The following is a 12,100-nucleotide window of genomic DNA, read 5'->3' on the forward strand; positions in this document are numbered from 1 at the left end:
AAGAGATCATTCCATAAACTAGAGAACTATTATTGATAGCCATCTCTTAGAGAGATGGAAACTGGTCTTTGTCATTTAGCATGGGATCAAATGGGCCATATGTTAGCTGAAACAAAAAAAATAATTATCATGACTATCATTTCAGTGGCATATGGAATTATCTCTGTTGGGGAGGGTGAAAGATATTTATTAAAGAGAAGTATGTGAGCAGAAAATTATTGGGTACAGGGTGACTGCTGTGGAGATAATTCAGTTCTCTCATTCTACACACAGAAAAAACATTCCCAAAGTCAACCACTTTTAGAAGAAATGGATTCTTTATTCAAAGCATTAAAAATGGATGAGATTCCTATGTGTTCTTAGTGACTTGCAGTGGGAATGCATGAACTTTGGATGCAGTATCACTAAGGTAGTTGTTTTTTCCTTATTCTCACCCTGTAAGACTTGTGGACCAGAGCCTACTCCTCCAGCAACTAGTATGGGACATAAACTCCAACAGAGAAATAAATCTTTAGTACATTATTCTCTTAATAATTTGGAGTTAACTTAGCTTTACAACATAACAATTTATTATGAAGAACACAATAAATTGCTGTATTTGATTTTTGGTAAAATAGTTTTAAAGCCCCACATTCTCCTATGCTACTGTGATCTGTGTTCGGCAGGAATACAGAACCTGGAAGGCAGTAGTGGTGGCTTGATTAGATTAAAAACCTTATACTGACGCCGTGACTCACTAGGCTAATCCTCCACCTGTGGCGCCAGTACCGCGGGTTCTAGTCCTGGTTAGGGTGCCGGATTCTGTCCCAGTTGCTCCTCTTCCAGTCAAGCTGTGGCCCAGGAAGTCAGTGAAGGATGTCCCAGGTCCTTGGGCCCTGCACCTGCATGGGAGACCAGGAGGAAGCACCTGGCTCCTGGCTTCAGATCGGTGCAGTCGTAGCAGTCATTTGGGGGGGTGAACCAACGGAAGGAAGACCTTTCTCTCTGTCTCTCTCTCTCACTGTCTAACTCTGCCTGTCAAAAAAATAAAAATAAAAAAAAGATCCTTATACCAAAATAAGAGACCTGGATTGATTTCCTAGATTTCAGAGTCTGCAATATACAGCTAAACAAGCATTATGGTGAATATTTAGTGAGTAAACCAACTATTTCAGTGTCTCTGGCTGTCCTTGTTTTCTACTTCTCAAATAAAAACAATTTGTGATATGAAGAGTTGCAAATGAAACATTTGCTGTTAGACTTGTGAAGAAATCTGCTTGGGTAGATGTAAGTCAGATTTAGATAGACAGTCAATGAACACTACTCTAACTACTCAACCTCAATCACTCGTTAGTATCTTTGAGGAGATCCGATTTTCAATGTTGCCTTTAAGGAAAACCAGATATGGTTGTGCATACCCCTGTAGATAGCCCTATCCTAGGATAGAAGATTCCTCTATGATATGGATAGCTCTTTTGAGGCACAGAGCTCTGAGTGTTCTACAGACAATATTCCTGGATGGATGTATTGGCACTAGAAAGTAATCTGAGTGAAAGATCTCCATAACCACCCCTCACTCCCTTTCTTACTCTCCTTTCACCTGTTAATAATTTCACAACACTGGACATTCCTGGGTATCTCTTTTAAACCATGGTGTGATAGTTGGCTTCCACATTTCCCATTCATCAGAGGTGAGAAAATGGTAATGAGGGAGATTCAAATATCTCTCTGCAGAGTTCACAGCACATTTACCTGTGGGATTTTGTAGAGCTCCAACAGCATTCCAATTTCAGCAGAAAATGCTGCTGTACTTCCAGCAATAATTGCAACTGATTTTTCTTGTGTCTGGCAAGTGTAATTAGGGAGAAGTATATTGCCTCCAGAAAGCCAACTCAGAGTGCTCCACAGATGAACTGATCACTGGAAAAAGCATTGTAGAACTGGAAGCCCAAAGACAAATTGGGAAGTAGGTGGCTGTCTTTATTAATTTCCTGGATGGTAAAGTGAAAGGTCAGCACATACTGGTAGTTCTTCCACAACCACCTAGGTAGAGGGGCAGCATTACAGAGAAGGGTCAGATCATGGACTTCAGGGAAGACCCCCAACCAAGCCCTGAAGTTGCAATGAGCATACTCAGGCTTGCATTCAGTGATCCTCCAGCCCTGCACATTGAGATGGCAGGACTTAGGTTCCAAGGTCTCTGGAAGATCTTGAAATGGGATTTTGATTCCTGAGAAACAAAGTGTGTCATGTGTACACTCATCTTCATTAACTCTTTAGAAAAGTCTTTATTTATCAAAATATGGGAACCCATCTCTCCTTGAAGTCAGAAACTAATATAAAAGCATTTTTATTTTCTTTTAGTTCTTGAATAGTTTATATGATACCTACGTTGCTAGTTGTTCAAACACTGGGAAGTGGTATCCTCTGTAACCATACTGAATCATTTTTCAGGGTTACAACCTATAATTTTATATTGTAATATATCAACTGAGGAATGCAGATTTGCTAAATTACATTTACCTTGAAAATGAACATTTGATTCAGGACTTCTAATTCATTGTTAGAGAACTCATGACATTTATTTAGTTTACAGTTTTTCTCTGCACTGAATTATCATCATCAACTCACATTTTATGCTTGAAAGTTCTCTGAATTTTTCTAGGTATCTTCACCAAAATCATGAGCTCGTTTTGGAATTTAATAAGAGTAATCACACTCTATGTGTCCAAGATTATGGATGTCCTATCATTCTCAGGATGATTCTTTTGTATTTTCCTTATAATTGGTCTGAGTATCTTCTATTTTTTATATTCCATCTATAATTTGAATCTTATAAAAACTCTTCTTAATAAATTTTGTCATGCTATACATATTTATCCAATCATACTTTAGTTCATCTGCATTGATTCTTATGCTTTGATGTTGGGATTAATAATATTATGTGATGAAATTTACATGAAATTTTTATGAAACATTTTTATACAGTTCCCAAATGGCAGAATTTTATATTTAGGAAAAATTAGTATTTCTATTGTAAAAAATCTTGTGTATATAATTTTTACATATGAAATTTTAATTTTTATACTTTTTCCTAAAGAAATGTTGCCTTTATATAAATACTTGAACCAGAAAGATTTTTAGTTCCTATTACAGTCTTGTTATACCCTAAGTATATCCAGAGCAAAAATTAGACTATTGAGAGCTACCCAATATTTAATTTAATTTAGTTGAAGGGGAAATCAAGAACATTAGTTTTTAAATTTTTCATCATTTTCTCTTATTGTGATGATTTTTCTTTTTGTAGGAAAAATTTTTATTCTCTTCTACGCTATTTGTAGCTCTTGCTGTCAGCTGGAAGAAGATCAGCATAATTCTATTTCCCTAGTAAAGGCATGTAAGGTATTAAACTTTAGATCCTGCACAAATGCGATAGAAAATCTAAGAATCATCAACTTCAAAATGAGATGTGTAGGATTACTTTCCATATTCTACTAAAGCCCTTATATAGGCTGCATTACCAGTATTCATTACTACTATTTCCACTATATATAACTATAATCTAACAAAGTGAGGACTTCTCCAATTACCAGGATCCTCATTTCATCTTAACAGAAATTCAGAGTATAAGAAATTTTCTTCCAAGATCTAGAATATAGCATTTCATTCTTTTATCACCTGTAGAGTTTCTGTTGAGAATTCTGCTGTTAGACTATTGGATTTTCCTTGATACATAGCTTTATATGGGTAAGGTCTCTACAGTATCCTGCTGCTCTTTCACTGCTACTGTTGGCTCTATAAGTCTTGGAAACACCTATGCCTTTCCTGCAGGGTCTGATGAAGGCTCTGTCTCCATTCCACTGCTACAAGACCATGGCTGCCAGTACACAGTCCCAGCATAATCTATGGTTTCATTTTGCTTCATTGATAAGATACCTATCCTGTCTTGCAGATCCAGAGTTGTGACTGTTAGCATTACAATCCTCAAAGTCATTTCTATGTAATCTTCAGAGTCAGGGGAAATCTTGTCTACACTTCAGAGTTCCAGACCCACACCTGTCAATCCCCACAATGACCTGTGTTCACTCTGTAGGAACTGAGCAATGTCTCCTTTTATATTTACAAGAGATGGGGCTGAGGATTTTGGTGCTGTAAGTCCCAGTGTTACTACTCAGTATTACTTCCCATCCACATCACTAATTGCAGGTCTACAATTATCAGTTCCAGAAGCACGTGCATCACTCAGGCTTGTCTGGTGACATAGTAGGACAGCCCTTCTTGTGCATAACAGACTAGAAATGTGGCTACTATCACCACAAACCCTAGTGAAAATGACATACAAGTCTCTGGGGTCTGAAGACATACATCTTTGGAAGCCCTCATCCATTAGAAAATACAACCACTACCTCAATGAACTGTAAGAGACAGGACCATTGTGGGACACATAGAATTACTGATATTGATTAGACCTGTAAAGATCCTTTGGAGGTTAGAGTCCTGGGGTTACCTACAAATAAAGCCAAAGAAACTACACAAGTGGAACCCTGTTTTCCCATGAAAGGTACTCCATAAATTAGAAACTATTCTATTACATGTGCAGATGCCTGTGTAGGAACATAATGCAAGTGAAGAGGCAAAGAAGCATGGAACCTCCAAAAGAACACAATAGCTATCCAAAAGTAGATTCTGATGTGAAAGAAATCTATGATTAACTAAAAAATGATTCAAAATAATGATCCTAATGAATCATAATGAGATAAAAGTAAATACAGATAGTCAACTCAGAAAAAAAAGGAAAACTATGCATGATATGAATTAGAAATATGAAATGGAGAAAAAAATATTAAAGAGTCAATCAGAAATTTTGGAGATAAAAGTTTCTGTCATCCAAATTAAAAAAAAAAACACAATTGAGAAATTTACCAACAAAATAGGCCAAGTCAATGAAAGAATTTCTGATCCTGAGAACTTGAAATTTGAAATAAAGTGGGAAAAATAAAAAGAAAATATCTTAGACAAAGAAAACCTGTGAAATATGCATAATTTCACCAGGTGAACAAATATTCCTATTATAGTGATACCTAAAGGAGAATAGAAGGAAAATGATGTTGAAACACTACTGAATGAAATAATTGTTGAAAACTTCCTAAGTTTTGAAGGAAATATGAACAACCAAATATAGGAAGCTCAAAAGACCCCATCCAGAATCAACAAATAGAAACTTTCTACAAGGCATAGACACACTGGCAAAAGTCAAGGTTAGTGAAAGATACCCAAAAGCATGAGACAAAATTGTCAAGATATCTATCAGGGAAAATCTAATAGTCTAAGAGCAGAATTCTCAGAAACTCTACAGGTGTGAAAAGAATAGAATGATATATTCAAGATCATGGAAGAAAAGAACTTACAATATTACATCTGGCAAAACTATCTTTTAAAAGTGAAGCAGAAATAAGACTTTTACAAGACAAGTAAAAGTTGAGAGAATTCATAACCTCCAGACCAGACCTAGAGGAAATCCTGAAGGCAGTCCTACATTAAAACTGAAGTCCAACAAATATGAGGGGTTTCATATATTTTGTGAAGCATGAAATTAAAATACACTCATTTTGGTTCAAAATTATTTAAAATCATAAAGAATATGCATGTTTCAAGAAATTTTTGCACTAAATTTAACCTACCATTTATTTCCTTATTACTTGTTTGATATTTACCTAATTCAAATTAATTCCATAGACAATTAGACAGTTAAAGAACTACTTCATTTTGCTTACATGAAAAAATATAAGAGATATATTGATTACCAATTTAAGGTAGAGTACTGCCTTCTAATTTCTCCACTTAGCCTAGGAAAATACCAATTCAGTTATTTTCAGAATATGTTTGTCTTAATACAATACTTCCAAAGATTGTAATAGTAGTTGTGATATTAATTTAAATATTTTTACACCTAGTAAGATGCTGTTATGAGTTTATGTTTTGTTGACAGTAATTATACATATCTACAGGCGACAATGTGAAATTTTAATCCATATATACAATGTGTAATGATCAAATCAAGATAAGTAACTTTTTCCCTTCTCTGACATTACAACTCATGATCAGAGCATTAGAATATCTTTCTTTTACTTGCTCGTAAAATAAAGAATACATTACAATGAACTGTAGTCACGCCACCAGTCTATGTAACACTAGAAACTCATTCATATAATCTATCTCTGATTTATTACCAAGTACTTGAAGTAGTTTTTACAAGTTCTTAATTAATTAGTTTGAAAAAAAAAGAAACACATAGTGTCTTGGCTTTCCAAAGAAAGACCTAAATGAAAGATCTCAGTGAGTGAGATCCCAGTGGAAAGTACGGGGCCATCAAAGAAGGAGGTACCTTTCTCTGAAGGGAGGAGAGAACTTCCACTTTGACTATGACCCTATCGGAATAAGATCGAAGTCGGTGAACCCTAAAGGCTTCCATAGCCTCAGCAACTCATGACTAGAGCCTAGGGAGATTACTGACGCCATAAACAAGAGTGTCAAATTGTTAACTCAGCAACAGGAGTCAATGTGTACTTACGTCCCATGTGGGATCTGTCCTTAATGGGTTGTCCAATGTGAAGTAATGCTATAATTAGTACTGAAACAGTATTTTTACACATTGTGTTTCTGTGTGGGTGCAAACTGATGAAATCTTTACTTAGTATATACTGAATCGATCTCCTGTATATAAAATAATTGAAAATGAAAAAAAAAAAAACCTTGGTGTTAAATTGGAAACTACATAGAAAATTAATCAATTTTTTATAAAAAACCATGTAGGATCTCTGTCATTAATGTGCTGTACACTGTGATTTAATGCTGTAACTAGTACTCCAACAGTATTTTTCACTTTGTGTTGCTATGTGGGGGCAAACTGTTGAAATCTTTACTTTATATATACTAAACTGATTTTCTGTATATAAAGATAATTGAAAATGAATCTTGATGTGAATGGAAGGGGAGAGGGAGCAGGAAAGGGGAGGGTTGTGGGTGGGAGGGAAGTTATGGGGGGGGAAGCCATTGTAACCCATAAGCTGTACTTTGGAAATTTATATTCATTAAATAAAAGCTTTTTAAAAAAAAGAAAAAAGAGACACATAGAGAGAGAAAAAGAGGGAAAGAGAATATAACCATTCACTGTTTCACTTCACAAATGTCTACCACAGCTGTGGCGGTACTAGACCTCAACAATGGTTTAGATATGACACCAAATGCACAGCTGGCAAAAGGAAGCAGGACTGAAAAAACTAAAACAAAAATATTTCTGCATACTAAAGGAAAAATTAAAAAGAATGCAAAGAATATACAAAATATTGGCAAACCTAGTATGATTAAGGGAGTAATACAAAGACCATACACAACTCAAAACAAATATAATAAAAAGTGGACAAAGGATCTGCTAAGTTTTTCCAATCAAGATGTGAAAGCAGCAAACAGATATTTGAAAATGGGCTCTGCACTGCTAACCAAGACCACAATTTTATTACCTCACATTTGTAAAAATGGCTATTATAAAAAAAAAAAGAAAGAAAGAAAGCGAATTTAAGGTGGCAATGAGGGCTCTGGGCTTTGAACTTATGCAAGTATCAAACTGGCACATTTTACCTGACAAATATGTAGAAATTTTATATAAAAAAGGAAATAAACAAAATTAAGGGGCAGGAAACATGACTTTTTCACTGTGATGACACAGAAATTGTCTTAGAATGTTGTTGAAAAAGAAATTCTGAAAGCTTTCAAGCTCTTCAGTGATGATGAAATTGAAGATATGGAGGGACTCGTGTTGTGGTGTAGTTTTTTAAGATACCGCCTGTAGTGCTGGCATCCCATATGGGCTCCAGTTCAAGTCCCAGCTGTTCCATTTCCAGTCCAGCTCTTTGCTATGGCCTGGGAGAGCAGCAGAGGATGGCCCAGATCCTTGGGCCCCTGCACCCTCATGGGCGACCTAGGGGTGGAGGAGCTCCTGGCTCTTGGTTTTGGATCAGCCTGGCTCTGGCTGCTGCAGCCATTTGGGGAGTGGACCAGTGGGTGGAGGACCTCTCTCTCTCTGTCTCTGCCTCTCCTTCTCTGTATAACTCTGACTTTCAAATAAATAAATATTTTTTTAAAAAAAAAGAAAAGGTAAGGATCAGAAATATGAATCATTCACACAATCAGGTGAGTGAGAACTTGAATAATGAGGAGCTTCAGAAAATGACTGAGGAACTTGATAGAGGCAGAGAATTCATGGACAAGAGTTCCAGAACAACATGAAAAGGATCAGCCTTGATTAAGATCACCATCTTCTTTTCTATTGCAAGAATATAATGTTAGATTTAGTGCCACTACTGTGAAATTTGGCTTTTGAAAAAACAAACTATTTTTTGCTCTGCTGCTCACCTATAGAACTTTAGGGGTAACCTAATCTATTTTAGACTTTTGGATGTGTTCCTTGGTATTAAAATCTTTATAAAATGATCTACTGATTAATTATCCAAAGCAGGAGAGTACATTGTAGTGTATAAAGACTCTTAAAGTTTGGACTATCTGCTACCTTCTTTGCATTTCTCCTCTCCTATCATGTGTTTTCACATAGATGAAAACATAAAACAACCTCTTAGACAAGCACACACTGCATACATTGGTCACCATCATCAATGGTCATTCCTTTGGTGGTTCCAATTTTTACTTTGATCACTTACAATTTTCTTTTTCATAAAACCCACTGAACTCTTATACTGGTCTTGGAGATGTATCAGTGTTATATGTTTTACCTTAAAAATAAAGCCTTTATTAGTTTGAAAGAATACTTAAAAAATATAAGTGGCAAATATTTAAGGAACCAATGATATTTAGTGTTCCTGGAGTTGCTGTGAGATGAGTACTCTCATCTACCAGTGATAGTTCTAGAAACCGTTAAAATATTCCCAAAGAACAAAAGCTTTTGACTCAGTAATTTCACAGAGCACTCAAAGACTTTTTAACTTTTGGGGAAAAAATTTAAAAGCCTCAAGTAAGAAACTGGTGATCTCCAAGTTGGATTGCCTAGTCATTAGAAATATATTCAAATTCTTTTGAATGGCAGGGAAAAATGCTTATACCACAGGGTTAAGTAATGAAAACAGATGTAAAACCGTATATACCAATTATACTGTGTATTAACTGTTTTAAAAATAAAACCTTCAGACCTAAGAGACAGAAAGAATATATATACTAAAACATAAACCTTGATTTTTCTCTGGTCTCTGAGAAGCACTATGAATCTTTTTCCCTTCTACACTCTTTCCTATATATAATCAAAGTACTACTTTAAAAATCTAAAAATGGCAGATATTATGGCACAGTGGGCTAAGCCATTAGTTGGAATGTCTGTATCCCACATCAGAGTGCCTGGATTCTCGCTACTTCACACTTCAGATTCAGCTTCCTGCTAATGTTCCTGGGAGACAGCAGATGATGGCCCAGGTACTTGGGCCCCTACCACCCACTGGGAGACCTTAATGGAGTTCCTGGCTCTTGGCTTTGGCTTGACTTAATCCTGGCTGTTGCAGGCATTTGGGGAGTGAACCGGCAGATGGAAGGTATTTCTTTCTGTGTCTCTCCCTCTCTCTGACACTCATTCAAACAGATTGTTTTTTAGAAAATCTGAAAAGATTATCTTAAACTCTATTTCTATATATGACAAGGCATGGGGTTTGAAATTCAAGGAGCAATTTTTGCCAGTAATTGAAAAAACACACTTGTGAGTGGTCAGTATTTTATATAATTTGGTGCATCATTTTTTTTGGGGGGGGATTTGTTTTATTTATTGAAAGACAGAGTTCAGGGAGAGGTAGAGACAGAGAGGGAGGTCTTCCATCCACTGATTCACTCCCCTGATGGCTTCAGTGGCCAGGGCTGGGCCCATCCGAGGCCAAGAGCCAGGAGCTTCTTCTGGGTCTCCCATGTGGGTACAGGGGCTTGGGCACTTGGGCTATCTTCTGCTGCTTTCCCAGGGCATGGTGGAGACCTGGATTGTAAGGGGAGCAGCTGGGACTGGAGCCAGTGCCCATGTGGGATGCTGGTGCTCAGGCCAGGGCTTTGACTGCTGTGCTACAGTGCTGGCCTCTGGTGCATCATTTTAAAATAAAAAATGAAGCAATTAACCTTGTTAAAAGAATTCCAGGCATGGTGGACAGTGCATGTAAAGATAAGGAAGCGTGAAAAAGAAAAGAGTACACTCATTCATAAGATGGTATATGTACTTCTTCATTTCAAGCCTGGGCAATGGAGTGAGGAGATTCCTTAAAGTTCTTTGTTCCAGAATTCTCTGACAATGCATTGAGAATTTTGACATGCAATTAGGTGTTTGCCCTGTACAATTCCAAGTGCAACTAACTAAGCAAGGTTAGAAGAATTCGAAATGTGAGCAAAAACTCAATACCAAACAAGATTCACTACTCAGGCATGAAGATATGTGATACTTGTGTGAATTTTTGCAATGATCTGAAACTCAAGGTATCAAAAGATTATTGAGTATCCACTGTTCTTTTCATTATGTTATACTAAAACTCCTCTTTATCACTATGAAGATAGTTTATAAAGAGAAGGAATATCATAGAATAATGATGGGGGGCAGTGCTGTGGTGCAGTGGGTGAAGCTGCTACCTGCGGTGCTGGCATCCCATGTGGGTGCCAGTTCAGGACTTGACTGCTCCACTTCCAGTCCACCTCTCTGCTTTGTCTGGGAGTGCAGAGGAGGATAGCCAGGGTCTTGGGTCCCTGCACCCTTGTGGGAGACCTGAGGGAGGATCTGGGCTCCTGGCTTCAGATTAGCCCAGCTCTGGCTGTTGCAGCCATTTTGGGAGTAGGCCAGTGGATGGAAGACCTCTCTCTCTCTCTATTCCTCTGCCTTTCTGTAACTCTGTTTCAAATAAATAGATAAATCTTTAAAAAATATAATGACAGAGAGAGGTAGATAGCAAAATTAGGGTAATTCTCAGAAATTATTTTAATTACTTTGAGAATTTCGTATTCACAGAAGAAATATATTTATTGTATATATTTAGAATATTTAAAATTATATTTTAATATATTTATTGAGAAATAATTCGTACTACTTAAAATATTTTAAATTATTTCATTAAAAATTAAAATAATTAAAAAAGTAAAAAGATAACAAATATTGGACCAGATGTGGAGAAAAGGGAACACATAAATTGTTTGAGGGAATAGAAATTGTTACATTCACTATGGGAAACACTGTCGAGGTATATCAAACAAAATTAAGAATGGAACAAAAGACAAAGGAATTCCACTACTGGATGTGTATCCAGAGTAAATAAAATGACTGTCTCAAAGGTACACTTGCCCATCCACATTCATATGAGCATTATTCACAAGAACAAGATATGGAAAAAACATTGTCAACAAATGAATAGAGAAAAACCAGATAAATCATGGAATCACATTCAATATTAAGAGAAATTCAGGGATTTTGTCATAACATGGATCCAAAAGTATGAATGTGGACATTAGGTTGCTTGAAATATGACACAGAAAGACAAATACCACACAGTCTTCCCTTATTTGTGGAATCTAAGAAGGTCAAACTTAATCATGGAATAGAATAGTGGTTGTCAGGGGCTGAGATTGAAAGAAATAGGAAGATGTTAGTTGAACCACACATATTTGCAGTTAGGAGATAAATCAACTCCTTGATACCTAATATACAGGCCAGTAATGATATAAATAAACTATTAGATACTCACAGCTATTTCGTATCCTACATTCTTTTAAAAACTATGTAAGGAGGCCGGCGCCGCAGCTCACTGGACTAATTCTCCGACTGCGGTGCCGGCACCCCGGGTTCTAGTCCCAGTCAGGGTGCCGGATTCTGTCCTGGTTGCCCCTCTTCCAGTCCAGCTCTCTGCTGTGGCCCAGGAAGGTGGTGAAGGATGGCCCAAGTGCTTGGGACCTGCACCCGCATGGGAGACCAGGAGAAGCACGTGGCTCCTGGCTTCGGATCAGCGCAGCATGCCGGCCATAGTGGCCATTTTGGGGGGTGAACCAATGGAAAAGGAAGACATTTCTCTCTGTCTCTCTCTCCCACTGCCTAACTCTGCCTGTC

The sequence above is a fragment of the Lepus europaeus genome, unplaced genomic scaffold (genome assembly GCF_033115175.1).
Source record: "Lepus europaeus isolate LE1 unplaced genomic scaffold, mLepTim1.pri SCAFFOLD_3_1, whole genome shotgun sequence".
Classification (NCBI taxonomy): Eukaryota; Metazoa; Chordata; class Mammalia; order Lagomorpha; family Leporidae; genus Lepus; species Lepus europaeus.